The sequence below is a fragment of the Saccopteryx leptura genome, chromosome 8 (assembly GCF_036850995.1).
Source record: "Saccopteryx leptura isolate mSacLep1 chromosome 8, mSacLep1_pri_phased_curated, whole genome shotgun sequence".
Taxonomy (NCBI): Eukaryota; Metazoa; Chordata; class Mammalia; order Chiroptera; family Emballonuridae; genus Saccopteryx; species Saccopteryx leptura.
In genome coordinates, this window is record NC_089510.1 from 26,088,030 (window position 1) to 26,107,391 (window position 19,362).

Sequence of the window (19,362 nt, forward strand, 5' to 3'; positions counted from 1 at the left end):
ACCCATGTGGTTCACATTATTTGGGTCCAAGGGTCTTATCAGTTATTTTTAAGAGCAGTGTAAGTTTCCCTACAAGGAAATGTTTTTTGATAAGCAATCCTATTAGAATTCTCCTTCAGGTGGATTTTCAACATGCTTACCCTCTCACACATCTGCAAAGATTCTCACTTGTTCATGCTAATATCTTCCCTCTTGTTAATTATTAACAAATTTATCTACCCTTAAAATGCAAATTAACACTGCAATTACTATTAATTTATGGGATAACTTAGATTTTATCTTATCATTTTACTTGTATAATATTGATACAAAAATTTCTCTTTCTATTAAATGCAAAGCATTCTTACAAATGCCAGACTAGTCACTTCAGCAGTCAACAGATTTCATTTTGCAAACGTATTGAGTGAATCACCAGAAGTGGTAACTTTTAGATTGCTCTCCATAGGCTTCTGATACTTCTGTTGTTGTCATGCTACCCCCTAAGAAATACTGTTCCAGTTCTTCGACAAGATAATGTCACAATAGTGTACACGAAACTCTGATTAATGCATCGGTCATTTAACCTCAAATGGAAATGTCAGAGAATTATCAAGTTTCAATCCATACTTCTTAAATCAACTCTGGTATAAAATATGTTGCATACCTGTGAACCAGTTATCACCTGGAATGTTACTATTGTCCTATGAGGTATTACCTAATCTGGAATGATATGGTGAGGTAGGATTACAACAGAAACTCAGCAGGATGAGAGAAGAAATCCATTTCTGAAAACGAAGTTACAACAACTTTGAACAAAAATGGTTGGCAAGTCTGATGCTCAGTATTCTCTTCTAGTCTGACTGGGTGTTTCTTTGTCTGGGATTGAGGTTCATCTCAGGATGCATGTTTTCTATCCTTTCTAGTAGTGAAGAATAAAAGCAATTATGCAAAGTAGTCAAAGCAGGCCACTTCCTGAATAGAAACATGGATAGATTTCTGGAAGACTGATTCAAAGACAAGAACAAAGTATACAAGATAAAACTGGTCTATTCCACATATGATAATAAGACATCACCTAAATGAAAATCTATTTTGATTTCCTCCAGCCCCTTTAACTTTTATTTTTTCCAATGGGGAAGGAAATCTTGCCCAGCACCAGATATAAATTTGGAATACCACATGAGTATTCTGTTTTAGACAATGAATAGTCACTTAACCTCATAATCATAGCTATAATTTAGAATGCACAATATCCATCAAAATACTAATTAAACATGAATTAATTCAAGAGTATGATTTCTTTTTTTTAATATTTATTTATTTATTTATTTATTTTACTACAGAAACAGAGAGAGTCAGAGAGAGGGATAGATAGGGACAGACAGACAGAAATGGAAAGAGATGAGAAGAATCAATCATTAGTTTTTCGTTGTGCATTGCAACCTTAGTTGTTCATTGATTGCTTTCTCATGTGTCTTGATCTTGGGCCTTCAGCAGATCGAGTAACCCCTTGTTCGAGCCAGCGACCTTGGGTCCAAGCTGGTGAGCTTTGCTTAAACCAGATGAGCCCGCGCTCAAGCTGGCGACCTCAGGGTCTTGAACCTAGGTCCTCGGAATCCCAGTCCGATGCTCTATCCACTGCACCATTGTCTGGTCAGGCAAGAGAGTATGATTTATTAAAAGATTTCTCTTCTCCTCCAACTCCTACATTAAACCCTGAAGGAGGATGCCTGCTTTCACTTCCATTGATATAATTGATCTTTATTATCTCTTCATATTCAATGCTTTTCACTCTCGCTGTGGTTGGTTGGTTCACAACGAGAGAAAAAAAAATTAAGGGGATAAAAAAAACCCTTGGGTGACTTCTGTGTTTCTGCTTCTGGCAAGAGTTTAACACTGACTTTTGTTTCTTTCTCATGAGCTAATATTGTAAATTTATCAAATATTTTCATTTCTGATGATGTTTTTCTTATAGTTTCTTTGAAGTAAAAACATGCATCTCTGTTCCAGTTGGACCTAAATATCAATGTTTCGCACCAAAGTGTACCTCTGTTACAATCGATGAACCTATACATTAATACATCATCATCCTCCAAAGTCTATCCTCCAAAGTTCACTCTTAGTGTTGTACACTCTATAAGTTTGGACAACTATATAATGACATGGATTCATAATTATAGTATCAAACAGTATTTTCACTGCCCTAAAGTCCACTGTTCTCACCTCTTCATCTGCCCTTGCTTCCTAATCACTAACAACCACGGATCTTTATATTGTCTCCATAGTTTTGCCTTTTCTAGAAGGTTGTATTCTTGGAATCATATAGCCTGCACTTTTTAAGCCTGGCTTATTTTACCTAGTAATATGCATTCAGGCTTCATCCATGTCTTTTTTTCCTCCTTTTTAAAAAGCTTTATTGAATTTATTAGGGTAACATTGGTTCATAAGATTATATGTTTCAAGTGTACAATTCATCTATATATTGTTCACCATCCAGTCAAGTGTCTTTCTGTCACCATATGTTTGGACCCCTTTTCCCTTCTTCCTGACCCCATTCCCCTTCCCTCTGGTAACCACCATAATGTAGTCTGTGTCTATGAGTTTGTCTTGGTTCATATGTTGCTTTCTGTTTTATATCCCACATGTGAGGTGAAATCTTCTGTCTTATTATTTCATTTCCTTTTGTGTTGAATAATATTCCATTGTCTGGATGTACCAGAGTTAATATACTGATCTGCTTAAGGAAACCTTGGTTGCTTCCTAGTTTTGGCAATTATGAATAAAGCTGTTATAAATATTCCTGAGCAGGTTTTCATGTCCACATAAGTTTTTAACTCCTTGAGTAAATACCAAGGAGCACGATTGCTGGATTATATGGTAAGAGTATATTTAGCCTTGTAAGGAACCCCCAAACTATCTTCCAAAGTAGACGTACCATATTGTATTCTACTACAATGAGTGAGTTCTTATTATGCCATATTCTTGCCAGCATTTAGTGTTCTAGATTTTGACAACTTGGGTACGTCTGTAGTGGCATGGCATTGTCATTTTAATTTGCATTTTCCCGATGACATACCTCCTGGTTTTTGTTGCTTGAGTTCTTCTCTCTTTTATGAGACTGAATTCAAAATGACCTGATGAAATATTCATTTTTATATGTCTTACTCATTCCTTACCCAATCAATTGGAGTTCAGGCTGCTCCCCTTGGAACTACCTCTGTCTTATTTTCACAGACTACTTAGATCTTTTAGGCACAACAGGATGTATTTTCAAAAATGGCCACAAGATTTTCCTTTTCCTTCACACATGGTTTTCTTACTGTGTGAGGTCCATATTCCTCCTATGGAGATGTGAGGCCTATGTTATCTGAAGAAGCCTGGACCACGTGGAGGAGCCAAGCATTAGAAGTTCTGATTGACACTCTGAGCTGAGGCGCCAGCCAACATCAACAGCCCGGTATGAGAGGGAAGACACCTTGAGTCACTCACAGCCTTTGAGTCTTCTGTGGCAAGGCCTTAGTTACTGTGCATCAGAAACAAGCCCTGTTCCTGCTGTGCCCTGTCTAAATCCCTGCCTCACTGAGTCCACGAGTATATTAAAAATGATTTTTTATGGTACCACACTTCAGGCAATAAAAAACTAGAATATCAGAAGTGAATCATGGGCCAGCCCCTATGTCTTCCATATACATCAATTTATTTTGAACTTGAAGTGATCTGATGGATCTCTCTCAACTTGCACCACCAGTATATCTTTGCAGCAAGACAACAGAAGTTTTTACAGAACTTTCTTAATAATCCTTCCTTTCTGAACTCCAATCTTTTTTTAATGGAAAGATGGGTTCAGGGACATAGAATGGATTCGTGTTAGGTTTCATTGTAAATGTACATAGTAATCTTTGCTGTATCTTGGTATCTGCGCTCACTATCAAAACACCAATTTTAACATTTGTTACACCCAGTATAAAGTATTCATAGAAGTCTGGAGCAGAGATGAAAGGTGTTCTTCCAGTGGAGTTCCAAATATAGTCTTTACATCATACCGCCAGAGAAGCCAACAACAGTATATGTATGACCCAGGACAAACTGAAGGGCCAACCTCTAAAGAAATAGAACTGACTTTCTGGGAACAGCAAGAGCTCCTAAAGTGGATTTTGTTTCCTTCAGAATAAAGAAGTCATTATTCTGACATGAGGGTGGACTGCAGCCTAAGAAGCCTGACTGACTCTTATTTAAACAGCCTTTCCGTCTCCCTTTCAATGCAGAACTCGAGGCCTGATCTGCAAAGAGAATTATGATATAACAGTACATATACATTATCTAATTTCATTCATTAGTCTAGTTCTTCAGGGGCATAAAAGATAAACTGAATAATATGTATTTCCTAGTAAAAATTACTAGTAAAATTGAAATAAATTTAAATATATCATTAAAAATTTATTTATATAACTTAGCTGAAATTCCTTTTTGTGGATAACTGATGCCACACAGACTATTTAAAATTTTTCACTTAAAAAATCTAATGAGCTAATCTAAATCTAAAATCTAAGTTAGGGTGACGTCAGAGAAATGGCGCCGTGAGGAGCGCTCCTGATACCTCTCCCCAAAATTTCAACAAGTTCTTCAACTAGAGACAGAAGAAACGATCCCAGGAGAGTCTGTAAGTCCCACTCACTAAACAAAAAGGTATGATTGGGCAAAAAGGTGGCTAAGGCCCTGGCCGGTTGGCTCAGAGGTAGAGCATCGGCCTGGCGTGCGGGGGACCAGGGTTCAATTCCTGGCCAGGGCACACAGGAGAAGCGCCCATTTGCTTCTCCACCCCCCCCTCCTTCCTCTCTGTCTCTCTCTTCCTCTCCCGCAGCCAAGGCTCCATTGGAGCAAAGATGGCCCGGGCGCTGGGGATGGCTCCTTGGCCTCTGCCCCAGGCGCTAGAGTGGCTCTGGTCGTGGCAGAGTGATGCCCCGGAGGGGCAGAGCATCGCCCCCTGGTGGGCAGAGCATCGCCCCATGGTGGGCGTGCTAGGTGGATCCCAGTCGGGCGCATGCGGGAGTCTGTCTGACTGTCTCTCCCCATTTCCAGCTTCAGAAAAATACAAAAAAAAAAAAAAAAAAAAAAAAAGGTGGCTAAATATATAATCAACACTGAAGGAAATAAGACGGAGAAGGAAACACTCTGCCTTCCTCACTAACCTGAACTAGGGCTGATTTCACTTGGAACTGAAAGAAAGTGAGGGCTGGGGGCGTGGAAAGAGCTGGGCTGGGGCAGAGACGTTCAAGCCGAGAACAGAGTGTGCCCATGGCGACTCAGCCCACTTGACCTAACACTGGCTCCAAACCCCAGCAAAGGCAGCGGAGGGGCAGCCTCCATTACCTCCGATATCCTGGTCAGCGAGTGCAGACAATATGTGAGAGGTTCCTCATAGCGCCCAGGGTGTGGGCCCCGCGTTCCCAGACAGAGGGGCAGAGACGTCTGCGTGGGCTGCAACCAGAGTCTCTGTGTAATCCCTGCTCCCTGAACAACAGCGGGCCAGGGGAGTACGTGAAAGTGAACTTCTCTACGCTCGGGACCTCTCTGGGTGGGTGGTTGGGGAGCCTTTGCCAGCCATTCAGGCTAACAAAGAACATTCCCAGGGAAGAAAAAATACTAGGAAGTATTCCCAGGAAGTGCTAGGGGGAGGGGTGCACAGGCAGCTTACAGACAGTCTCTGGAGCAGATTCCCAGATCTAATCGCTGAAATTAGCTTAACCCACAGTCTGCTCACTGCCCAACTGGCTTTAGCGACTCTGGCTGACAAGGTCTTTTTTCTCAGGTCAGTGATCTAAGACAAAAGACGTGATGTTTTTTAGTGCCTTTTGCTCTGCACATAGTGGCTGGGGCAACTTCCTGCCAGGCGATACAGGATGAAAAACACATTCCCATAAAACAGACCTCAGAGAACACTGCAGAAGTTGGGCAGGCTAGGCTATAGGCTTTTTACAAGGGAGAAGCCTGCAGAAAGCAATCCCATAGAACGCTAAGGCAAATTTAACTAGATATACCTGGGGAACCTTAGAAAGGAACCTGAACAGAAGTCAACCCGCCCCCCTACCTACTTAAGCTGGTGGCTCTGATGGGCAGAGCTTTCATACTCAGGGCTATGCACTAAACGGAGAGACATGGCAGCTTTTAAGACCTCTTGTTCTTGCAGGCAGCAACTAGGGCATCTTCTTCCCAGTCAATACAGGTCACAAAGTACAAAAAGCCTGGGGAAAGTGGTCCCACAGAATGCTGAGGCATACTGGACATGCCTGGTGGCTCATAGAAAGACACCTTGAGAGCAATTGGCTCCCAGCCCTGCCCATTATGCTGGTGGCTCTGATTGACAGAGCCTTACCCAGAGCCCTGCGCTGAGTGGGGATAGAGGGGGGATTTGCCAGATCTTTGAGACTCTTACTCTCCAGGCAGTAGCAGTGGCAAGCTCATAGCTGGATCACCAGGCTGCTAATTCAGGAAGGAGAGACTAGGAGAGAGGCTCCAGGAAAACGAACTTTCTCATTGTTGGAGCCTGCAAATGCTAACAAGCCCCGACTACCAATGAGACTAAGGCCTAGTACATGACATCACCATAGTGTCATATCAACTGCAAATCTCTACCTAAGCATGACACAGGGGTAGAGCCTGGGGTACAGTGCCACCAACCAGGAAAAGGAAGAAGAAAGAAAAAGGAAGAAGATAACCTCTCAAAATCAAGAGTAATCCACAGTCTTTATAACTTTTTCCACTTTTTTTTGTTTCTTTCATTTTCTTTATTTTTTTTTTCTTCTTCTTCCACCTTGGTCCTTTTATCCTCTGCTTATCTTATTCTTTTCTCTTCATCTTGAACTACATTACCCATAACTGTTACATTTCCCATTTTTTCTTTCTCACTATGAGGGTTACACGCCAAAACCCTTAACTCTCTCCTTTTTTTTTTCTTTTCTTTTTTTTTCTTTTTTCTCACTCTCCCTTAGTTTTTTCTTTTTTCTTTTACTTTTCCTCTCATTTGATCCTCACTCACAAAAAAATTATTTTATTTTGGATTCAAATGTTTTCTTTGAGGCATTTTGTGTGCTATTTACTTTGCTTTTTAACTCCTTAGCATCCCCCCCAAAACCAGATCTCCATTCTATGTAGTTTTTGTTCCACTTACTACAATAGTATTTTTTTTCTTTTTCTTGGTTTTCTTCCTATCTCTTTCACTATATCTCTCATTTGACTATCATTTACAAGGAAATTATTTTATTCTTGATCCAAATTTTTTCCTTTTTTGCATTTTGTGGGTCCCTACCTCGTTTTTTGCCCCTTTGTCACTTCTCCTCAACTCAGGCCTCTGTTATAAGTAGTTTTTATTTCATTTAGCACAATATAATTCTTAGTTTTTCACAGTATTTTCTCAAAGAAAAAAATAATTAAAATTTTTTTCATATTTTTTCTTTTTAATTTTAACGGGGTAACATTGATAAATCAGGGTACATATGTTCAGAGGAAACATCTCCAGGTTATTTTGACATTTAATTATGCTGCATTCCCATCACCCAAAGTCCAATTGTCTTCTGTCACCTTCTAACTGGTTTTCTTTGTGCCCGTCCCCTCCTCCAACCCCCTCCCTCTCCTCCCTCCTCGCCCCGTCACCCCCACACTCTTGTCCATGTCTCTGAGTCTCTGTTTTTTCCTTTCTTTTTTATTATTAATTTTAATGCAGTGACTGATAAATCAGGGTACATATGTTCAAAGAAAACATCTCCAGATTATTTTGACCTTTGATTATGTGGCATACCCCTCACCCAAAGTCAAATTGTCTTTCATCACCTTCTATCTGGATTTCTTTGTGCCCCTCCCCTCCCCCCCACCCCCTCTTTCTCCTTCCTTGCCCCCTCCATTACCATCACATTCTTGTCCATGTCTCTGAGTCTCATTTTTATGTCACATCTATGTATGGATTCATATAGTTCTTAGTTTTTCTCTGATTTACTTATTTTACTACGTAAAACATTATCAAGGTCCATCCATGTTATTGTAAATGATCCGATGTCATTATTTCTTATGGCTGAGTAGTATTCCATTGTACATATGTACCAAAGCTTTTTGACCCACTCGTCCACTGATGGACACTTGAGCTGTTTCCAGATCTTCGCTATTGTGAACAATGCTGCCATAAACATGGGGGTGCATTTCTCCTTTTGGAACAGTTCTATAGTGTTCTTGGGGTATATTCCTAAAAGTGGGATAGCTGGGTCAAAAGGCAGTTCGATTCTTAATTTTTTGAGGAATCTCCATACTGTTTTACACAGTGGCTGCACCAGTCTGCATTCCTACCAGCAGTGCAGGAGGGTTCCCTTTTCTCCACATCCTCGCCAGCACTTATTCTGTGTTGTTTTGTTGATGAGCGCCATTCTGACTGGTGTGAGGTGATATCTCATTGTGGTTTTAATTTGCATTTCTCTAATGATTAGTGATGTTGAGCATTTTTTCATATGCCTCATTTATAAGTATTTTTTATTCCATTTAGAACAATATAATTCTGTTTTCACAGTATTTTCTCAAAGAAAAAAATAATTTTTTAAAATAATTTTTATTGTTTATTTTTTATTCATTAGTTCTCATTAGTGTTATTAACAAAACAACACTCAGATGCCACTAAGGAAAAGGAAATAAAATTTCACGGATACAAAAGATAGAGATGTAACACAGATAGATGAGGAAAAATCTATAAAAAATTTTTTAATAGATTGGAACACTTGGTGTTAAGTGACAGAGAATTTAAAATAGAAATCCTAAAAATACTCAGAGATATAGAAGAAAATATAGAAAGGCAATTTAGGGAGCTCAAAAAAACAACTCAAGTAACACAAAGAATATATTACCAAGGAAATTGAAACTATGAAAACAAATCAAACAGAAAAGAAAAACTCAATTCATGAACTGAAAAGCGAGGTAACAAGCTTAACTACCAGAACAGGCCAGATAGAAGAAAGGATTAGTGACATAGAAGACAAGCAACTTGAGGCACAACAGAGAGAAGAAGAGAGAGACTCACGAATTTAAAAAAATGAGAGAGCCCTACAGGAATTGTCTGACATCATCAAAAAGAGTAACATAAGAATAATAGGTATATCAGAAGGAGAAGAAAGAGAAAATGGAATGGAGAACATATTCAAATAAATAATAGATGAGAACTTCCCAAGCCTATGGGAAGAACTAAAGCCTTGAATTCAAGAAGCAAACAGAACACCGCGTTATCTTAACCCAACAAACCTACTCCAAGGCACATCATAATGAAATTGGCACAAATGACAAAGAAAAAATTCTCAAGGCAGCCAGGGAAAAAATGAATACAACATATAAAGGAAGGCCTATTAGATTATCAACAGATTTCTCATCAGAAACTCTACAAGCGAGAAGAGAGTAGACAGCAATATTTAAAGTTCTGAAAGAGAGGAACTTCCAGCCAAGAGTACTGAACCCATCAAAGCTATCCTTCAAATACAAAGGAGAAATAAAAACATTCACAGATAACATTCACAGGTACAGAAAAGATGAGGGAATTTATCATCAGAAAAACCCCACTTCAGGAAATACTAAAGGGGGTTTTCCAACCAGATACAAAAAACAAAATAAAACAAAACCACAAGTAAAAGCTCCACCAAGAATATAATAAAATCAAATTTAAACTGTGACAACAAAAACAAAAAAAGGAAAAAAAAAAGGGAGAGGACAAAGATTAACAGTAGCAAAGGACAATGGAGTACAGAAGTACTCATAAGATAGTGTACTACAATGAACATGGTTTGAACCCTTTTCATTACTTAATGGTAACCACCCTTGAAAAAAATACCACAAAAGCACATGACTTAAAAAAGATAGTAACAGAGGAAAGAAGTACAGAATACAACCAAACAAAAACAAAGAATAAAAAAAAAACAAAAGAGAAGAATCAAAGAAGATACAAAACTAACAGAAAGCAATTTATAAAATGGCAATAGGGAACCCACAAGAGTCAATAATTACACTAAATGTAAATGGATTGAACTCACCAATAAAAAGACACAGAGTAGCAGAATGGATTAAAAAAGAAAATCCAACTGTATGCTGCCTACAAGAAACACATCTAAGCAACAAGGATAAAAACAAATTCAAAGTGAAAGACTGGAAAACAATACTCTAAGCAAATAAATAAAAAAAAAGCAAATGTAGCAATACTCATATCTAACAATGCTGACTATAAGAACAGCAAAAGTACTCAGGACAAAAATGGTCATTTCATAATGATTATGAAAGGGGACACTGAATCAAGAAGATATAACACTTCTTAATATTGTGTGTATATATATATATATATATATATATATATATATATATATATATATATGCACCAAACCAAGGAGCACCAAAATATATAAGACAGCTACTGACTGACCTAAAAACAAAAATTGACAAAAATACAATCATACTTGGAAAGCTCAATACACTGCTGACGACTCTAGATCATTCATCCAGACAGAAAATCAATTAAGATATATTGGCCTTATACAAAACACTAGAGCAATTGGATATGATAGACATCTACAGGACATTACATCCCAAGGTGAGAGAGTCCATATTTTTCTCTGGTGTACATGGAAGATTCTCAAGAATTGACCATATGTTGGGCCACAAAAACAACATCAGCAAATTCAGAAAAATTGAAATTGTACCAAGCATATTTTCTGATCATAAAGTCTTGAAACTAGAATTCAACAGCAAAAAAGAGGGAAAAAAAACCCTACAAAAATGTGGAAACTAAACAACATACTTTTTTATTTATTTTTTTTTTTTTCATTTTTCTGAAGCTGGAAACGGGGAGAGACAGTCAGACAGACTCCCGCATGCGCCCGACCGGGATCCACCCGGCACGCCCACCATGGGGCGACGCTCTGCCCACCAGGGGGCGATGCTCTGCCCATCCTGGGCGTCGCCATATTGCGACCAGAGCCACTCTAGCGCCTGGGGCAGAGGCCACAGAGCCATCCCCAGCGCCCGGGCCATCTTTGCTCCAATGGAGCCTTGGCTGCGGGAGGGGAAGAGAGAGACAGAGAGGAAAGTGCGGCGGAGGGGTGGAGAAGCAAATGGGCGCTTCTCCTGTGTGCCCTGGCCGGGAATCGAACCCGGGTCCTCCGCACGCTAGGCCGACGCTCTACCGCTGAGCCAACCGGCCAGGGCTAAACAACATACTTTTAAAAAATGAGTGGGTCAAAGAAGAAATAAGCGCAGAGATTAAAAGATACACACAGACAAATGAAAATAACAATATGACATATCAGAATCTCTGGGATGCAGCAAAAGCAATAAGAGGGAAGTTCATATCACTTCAGGCTTATATGAACAAACAAGAGAGAGCCCAAGTAAACCACTTAACTTAACATCTTAAGGAACTAGAAAAAGAAGAACAAAGACAACCCAAAACCAGCCAAAGAAAGGAAATAATAAAAATCAGACCAGAAATAAATGAAATAGAGAACAGAAAAACTATAGAAAAAATTAATAAAACAAGGAGCTGGTTCTTTGAAAAGATCAACAAAATTGAAAAACCCTTGGCAAGACTCACCAAGGAAAAAAGAGAAAGGACTCATATAAACAAAATCCAAAATAAAAGCGGAGAAATCACCCCAGATATCATAGATATACAAAGAATTATTGTAGAATACTATGAAAAACTATATGCCACCAAATTCAACAATCTAGAAGAAATGGATTAATTCCTAGAATAATACAACCTTCTTAGACTGAGTCATGAAAAAGCAGAAAGCCTAAATAGACCCATAAGCAGTGGCCAAGACATGGAAACAACCAAAAAGCCCTTCAATAGATAACTGGATAAACAAGATGTGGTACATATATACTATGGAATACTACTCAGCCATAAGAAATGATGACATTGGATCATTTACAACAACATGGATGGACCTTGATAACATTATACTGAGTAAAATAAGTAAATCAGAAAACACTAAGAACTGCATGATTCCATACTTAGGTGGGACATAAAAACGAGACTAAGAGACATGGACAAGAGTGTGGTGGTTGGGGAGGGAGGGAAGAGATGGAAAGAGAGGGGAGAGGGGAGGGGCCCAAAGAAAACCAGATAGAAGATGACGGAGGACAATATGACTTTGGGTGACGGATATGCAACATAATTGTATGACAAGATAACCTGGAGATGTTTTCTTTGAACATATGTACACTGATTTATTAATGTCATCCCATTAAAATTAATTAAAAATAGAAAAAAAAATCTAAGTTAGTTAAATCTATTTGAATTATTTGCTACTGTGCATAATCTTCAATACTGTATATGATGTTAGTAAAAGTTCGTGCACTAGGACAGTGGTTCTCAAACTCTTGAAGTCAGGGTGCATTTAAAATCCTACAAATAGTTGTAGGCACACTATATACAAATTTCTGAGAAATATGTTATAATAATTAAGTCAAGCCTGACCTGTGGTGGTGCAGTGGATAAAGCATCGACCTGGAAATGCTGAGGTCGCTGGTTCAAAACCCTGGGCTTGTCTGGTCAAGGCACATATGGGAGTTGATGCTTCCAGCTCCTCCCCACCTTCTCTCTCTGCCTCTCTCTCTCTCCTCTCTAAAATGAATAAATAAAATAAAAAAAAATAATAATTAAGTCAAATATTAAAGAAAAAAATATAAAATCCAAGCGTGCTTTTATGGTAGTTAAATGAAATAAATATGACAAAATTAAATTTATTCTGACATTAAAAAACATTTTTATGTTACATTTTTTGTTATGCTTTTTAGAATTCATAAAAAAGGGGTTAAAAAATTTAAAAAATGACAAAAAAGTTATCTTTTTATATAGATAGATACATTCTTAGTAAGATTAACTGAATTCGGCAGGTCCCAGCGTGAATGTGTTAAGTTTTTTCATTCTTGTGTTTATGAGAAACATGAGCCTGATGTGACCTAGCAATTTCTTCAATGTTTGGGCATATATTTGAAAGACAAACTCTCTTTTCCTCGTCAATACATTGAAGAATTCCTCTCTTTTTACTTTTAATTGTGTTGAGGGTAGAAAATCCTAATTCACATAAATAGGATGTTGAAAATTATAGTAAAATGTTCAAAGCTTTTTTAGATATTGCACATATTCTGCTTTCATAGTAATCCAAAAGGCTTCAAGATACAATTTGTTATGTTTACTCATCAATCCAAAACCCCCACCATACATATCTTCTTAACTTTACACCAAACAAAAGAGAAGAAACTTGCCTCCAGTCTTTCCGGGGAATATGGGGCGGGGGGGGGGGGCGGGGGGGGGTAGCGTGAACAATCCAGCGCCACAGCTTAACAGCCTTTTGCAACCTAATCAGAAAATAAGGTGGGGGGTTGGGCAGACTGTCAGTTTACAGCCAATTCCCCACACCTGTGTCCCCAAACATCTAAACTCCAAAAATCCTCATTTTTTGGTCCCCAACAGGCACATATTTCTCTGGAATACCATAGGGCGCACCTGAAAGTCTTCTATGGTGCACCAGTGCAACCTGGCGCACACTTTGAGAACCAATGGTTTTAGAGGCTGAATCAATCCAAATTAAGAGTAAGTTTAACTCAAGCAAAAGTAGTAATTACGGACATCCATAAGGGAGAAAGGTTATAATTCCTTTCCTCTTATATAGCTATAATTCTTTGAACTTCATTAGGGAATATTATAGTATGATTTGTATTGGAATAATTCATATACAATATGTTTTTGCTCTTTAGGATAAGACAAACTTCTGATGGTTAGGAACTAAATATAATAATCTTTGTTCCTTGCCCATAATGCTCAGCACAAATGTACATGAAAAACTCACTGGGTAAATGGTTAGTGAATTAGAAAAATACCACGAAGAATGATTGTTTTCATTGAATTATAAACACATACACTCACACATATATATCAATATGATTTATATAAATGATATGTATGTGATATGTTTTTTCTTTTACCACAAAATATCATACAACAGAAGAATAAAATGCAGTATCACAACAGAACACAGCATAGTTTATTTTATGTAGTCTCAGGTTGTTTTTTGTCTATGAGGTATTTAAGACTTGATATGCTAAAAAAAAATAAAATATTGAGAATTGTTTCAATTTTTTTCTTTCACAAAAATATTAACTACTAATATCCTAAGATCAAGAAAAAAATCTAAATTAAATATATGGGTGTTTTCCCCACAATTACATATCTTCTTACAGCAAAGGGTCTCAAATAAACTACATTTAACTTGGTGGATTTTTTAACTTTAGCTATCTGCATGCTAAAAATATAGAATTTAATCTTTTAATTAAGTTATATTTACTTTAAAATAATGACTTGGCAACAATAATATTGTTTGCAGCATATCTTCCAATTTTATATTAATAGAAAAGCCTTAGACAATTGTATCTATTCAAACTACTAAACTAATATTTTAAGACTTGATGTCTTGACACAATTCAGGATTAACATTCTTTTTATCTATGTTGTTTCTACCTTGAATTTATTTATTTTTAAATTATTTTATTAGTTCATTTTAGAGAACAGAGACAGAGAGAGAGAAAGAGAGAAGGGGGGGGGGAGGAACAGAAAGCATCAACTCCCATATGTGCCTTGACCAGGCAAGCCCAGGGTTTTGAACCAGCAACTTCAGCATACCAGGTTGATGCTTGATCCACTAAACCACCACAGGTCAGGCTCTACCTTGAATTTAGATAACAAAAATTTAAAGATATAAATGGAATAACTTATTCTTCTATCAGAATAAAATACTTAGGACTTTCTCAAGCCTTGAACCATGCCAAGTATTAAACATTATAATCATTTTTACTTGGAAGTAATTACTTGCTGGTTAAAACTCTCATTATGTTAAAAAGCAAATAGCACTTGTGAATACTATTATTTCTACTACAAATGAAAGTTTAGCCTGATTTTTAGTGTCATATATTCTATTTAATAAAAATGTAATAATTCTTACCTGAATCCAGACCAATGATATGAGAGAGTGCAAAAGAATTGTGAACAATATAGTATTGAAAAATGAGCTATGAATGCCTTTCTAATATTGTAGCATGCACCGGGTACGAGAACAAATGTCTGAGACTTTCAGGAGTATAGATGTTTCTTTATTGGCCAGTTTAACCTGCACAAGGATGAATTCCCTGATGTCCAGAGACACCGTACTCACAAGGAGCTGCAATGGGAATCGCGCCTAGCGCTTACAGCTACATCTTTTTATAAGCTCAGCAAGCAAGCAGTTCATAGAAGCAAATGTGGCGGTTAGCTATTGGCTAATTCATACTTATGTAGCATAACAACCCAAATATGGAATGGAATTTTTCAAAATTCTGCAAGTCTAAACATGTATACTGTTATTGTGTGGTCAGTGAGTCAGTATCTTGAACAACCTTGGTCATGGCATTCCTAATGGTCAGGGACAGGACCTGCCTGTACACTTAAGTTTCCTGTTCTGTTAGTGCCTTGCCTACATCCTGTTATTTTAAACATTCTGATCTTTTCTTGGTTTTTACAATATGGGATGATTTAAACAGACAAGTGTCAATAAATCTACATGAATACTACATCTGGTTCATTGAGTGGCTTATAATTTTAAAACTGTCACATGTCAGCAAATATATCAACATTGCTAGAAAATCAAAAAGTAAGTACATTTCTATTAAGTGCAATTGCTTCTAGCTCACATAAGATAAAAATGACAATATTTTAAAACAAATTATTGCTTTTAAAAACAAATTATTTTTACTCATATATCCTTTAACTTTTCTCTGAATGAAGAGAACTAAGGAAATAAAAAGAGCTCAACAAATACTTTAGAATGAATACCCAGCCTTGGCCAGATAGCTCAGTTGGTTAGAGCACCATCCTCAGGCACAGAGATTGTCAGTTAGATCCCTGGTCAGGGCACTTACAGAAACATCAATATTTCTGTCTCTATTTCTATCTCCTTTCCCTCCTATCTCGCTAAAACTAATAAACAAATTTTTTTTAAAAGAAGGAATACATGCACATAGTGTATATGTGTATATAAATATATATTTCTGTGTATATAACTTATAACATAGTCAAATGGTTATGCTAATTCTTTTTACAATCATGTTTTGAAATTGATAACTATGTCAAACGCATGGAATCTCCTTATAATCAAAAGTCATGATAATTATATTTCATCTTCTTTCAGTTTTTACTTGAGGACTTTATGTTGTAAACAATGCAAAAGACAGTAACTAAACATCTGAAGCATTTTTATTTTAATATTGAGAAAACTTATAATTATTTTTTCTTAAAAACCCAAACCAGAATATGACTATCAATTATTTGACAAGGTAAGAGTAATATATTATTCCATAATTGACTCTGACTTAAGCAAACAGAAATTGTGAATTGAGGTAAATGCTGTAGGTAGAGGAGAAGTTAGAAATCCAAGTTGTTTTTGTTAGTTACTCTGAAGTAAATAATACTTTATGTTTCACATATTGTATCATGATATGTAACTAAAGGTGAGTGATAGAAATGAACTTCAGCTTTTTATTTCCTTCCTTCCTTCCTTCCTTCCTTCCTTCCTTCCTTCCTTCCTTCCTTCCTTCCTTCCTTCCTTCCTTCCTTCCTTCCTTCCTTCCTTCCTTCCTTCCTTCCTCCTTCCCTCCCTCCCCCCTTCCTCCTCCCTCCCTCCCTCCTTCCTTCCTTCCTTCCTTTCTTCCTTCCTTCCTTCCTCCTTCCCTCCATTACTTCTTTCCTTCTTCCCCTCCTTTCCTTCCTCCCTTCTTTCCATCTATTAGAACCATTCCTTATCCAGTCATCTATTGATGTGGCACATATACACTATGGAATACTACTCAGCCATAAGAAATGATGACATCGGAACATTTACAGCAAAATGGTGGGATCTTGATAACATGATACGAAGCGAAATAAGTAAATCAGAAAAAAACAGGAACTGTATTATTCCATACGTAGGTGGGACAAAATAGTGAAACTAAGAGACATTTATAAGAGTGTGGTGGTTACGGGGGGGAGGGGGGAATGGGAGAGGGATAGGGGGTGGGGAGGGGCACAAAGAAAACAAGATAGAAGGTGACAGAGGACAATCTGACTTTGGGTGGTGGGTATGCAACATAATTGAACGACAAGATAACCTGGACTTGTTATCTTTGAATATATGTATCCTGATTTATTGATGTCACCCCATTAAAAAAATAAAATTATAAAAAAAAAAAAAAAAAAAAAAAAGAACCATTCCCTTCTAGCCTAACTTATAAAGAATCTCCTTGGCATTCTGTATTCTCCAATATATTGTATTCTCCAAGATGGTATACTCAAAGTATCAGAATATTTGATATTAAATATTTTTACTATAGAGATTTCTTTTTCCACTTAAAAAAATCTCCCTGCAAGTCTAGTTATTTTGAAAACCAGAAGTTTTAGAATTAGATTAAAATGGTTAACAATTCTAAGATACTAGTATTATATTCCTTCAGTTTATAAAAACTATAGTATATTTTAGGCATTAATAAGGAGAATCCTTTTTGGACATAGTTTTTTTTTTCTCTCTTAACGAGTTACTTAAGTCTATAAAACTATTCACAGTAAGTCAACATTTAAAAATTAAAATTTAATGACAAAAAAGGTCATGGAAATATATTCTTTGACAGTATATAAAGATCATTTTGAACTAAAACATAATTATAATGAATCATAAAACACTTCTAAGAACATTTATTTTTACATACTATTCATATTATATTTTAGCCCTTTAATTTTACAGTTTATTAGTTATAAATTGTTAACAAATGCCCGAGTGGTCAATCATTAGCGGTAAGAGTGGCAAAATCAGATTTTACTTCTTTAAGTACCGACATATAAATCCCATACTGGGTTATCTTTTCAGAAGTGATCTGCATACATTTAAATTGGCATGAACACTTTCAGAGAGACAGTGTTTGAATTCTGAATGAGGGTGCAAGTACGTTAGCCAGTGGGAAACCTTCCTCACATTCTCAAATACCACTTGTAATTCACATTTCTCGCCGCCACACAGCCGAATTAGACGTAGGGCATCTTTCTGCCTTCAGTGGACTATAATGCAATAACTGACATCCTTCCAACTGCAGAACATGACACAAACATCCAACGCCGAAAAACATCGAAGGGCTGGGGCATTTCTCTTCCAGAATTCTCTAAGCGTTGGACACTGACCCTTGGTTCCTTCATCTACTAGTCCCCAATTTCCTGCCACTGTGACATTTTCCGTGCCTTCTGCCCGCTTTGAAGATATCCTCCTCTACCCTTTGTAATATCGCTATTTCCTCGGTTCACTTTTCTATTGCCATACATTTTTTTTACCCAAAAAACATTCTGCTAAGTTTTGAGTAGGGCCTAAATCCCTTCAAGAAAAAAATGAGGATGCTAATAACAATGAAATATTAGAGAAGTCCTCACACTAGCAACAGGAGCCCCTCAGCTCGCCCTTAACGCGTTGTTTACTCTGCGAACGTTCCCCCCCTCCTTTAGGTTACTCGCGCTGGGAGCAGCCTCCACCTGCGAGCGGCGGAGGCATTTTTGTTGTCGACTAACCCCCTCTAGCGCCGATCTGGCAGCATCCGAGCCGCGGCTGCCAGACCAGCAGAGCGCGGGGCTTGGCGGAGCTCAGTAGCTCCCCGGGCTTCCGCCCTGCCCTCTGCGCCCGCCTCGGCCGCGGAGCGAGAGTGTGAGGACCGCGGACGCCGAGACCCCTCCCGGTCAGCCGTGTGTGCCGCCCGGCCCTGGCACGAGTGCCGCGGCCCCTGACAGACCCCCTCCGAACACTGGGGAGACAGTGGGTGCCGCGAGAGGGCGGCTCACGCGCCAGAGCGGTCAGTCCGCCACGCACACGCTCCGAGCGCCGCCGTGGATGTAGCCACGCGCCGTTCAGCCTTTGGGCGCTCCGAGCGCTCGGGCTGACACCGCTCTGCCACCTCCACGCCGCGGGCGCTCCGGGCCCCCGGAATCCCAGCACCACGGCGGCGACAATGCCCGTGACCTCCACCGCGAAGTCACGACCGCGCGGCGACGCGCCGACCTCAGTGAAGCCCGGCGCCGGGCACCCGACCACACACAGCCTGGTGCGACCCTCCGCAGCCGCCGCCGCCGGCTCGCTCCCTTTGCTCTCCTAGGACTCAAGCCGCGGAGGAGGCTCCGCAGCCGAGACGCTCGCACTGCTGGGCGAGTTGGACGACCTGCGCCGAGGGCGGTCCCGCCGGTCCGTCGCCCCCGAGCGCGCCCCGGACGGGGAGAGCGTGCCCAGAGCACTGACCCTCTCCAGCGGCGGGACGCGCAGAAGTCCGGGG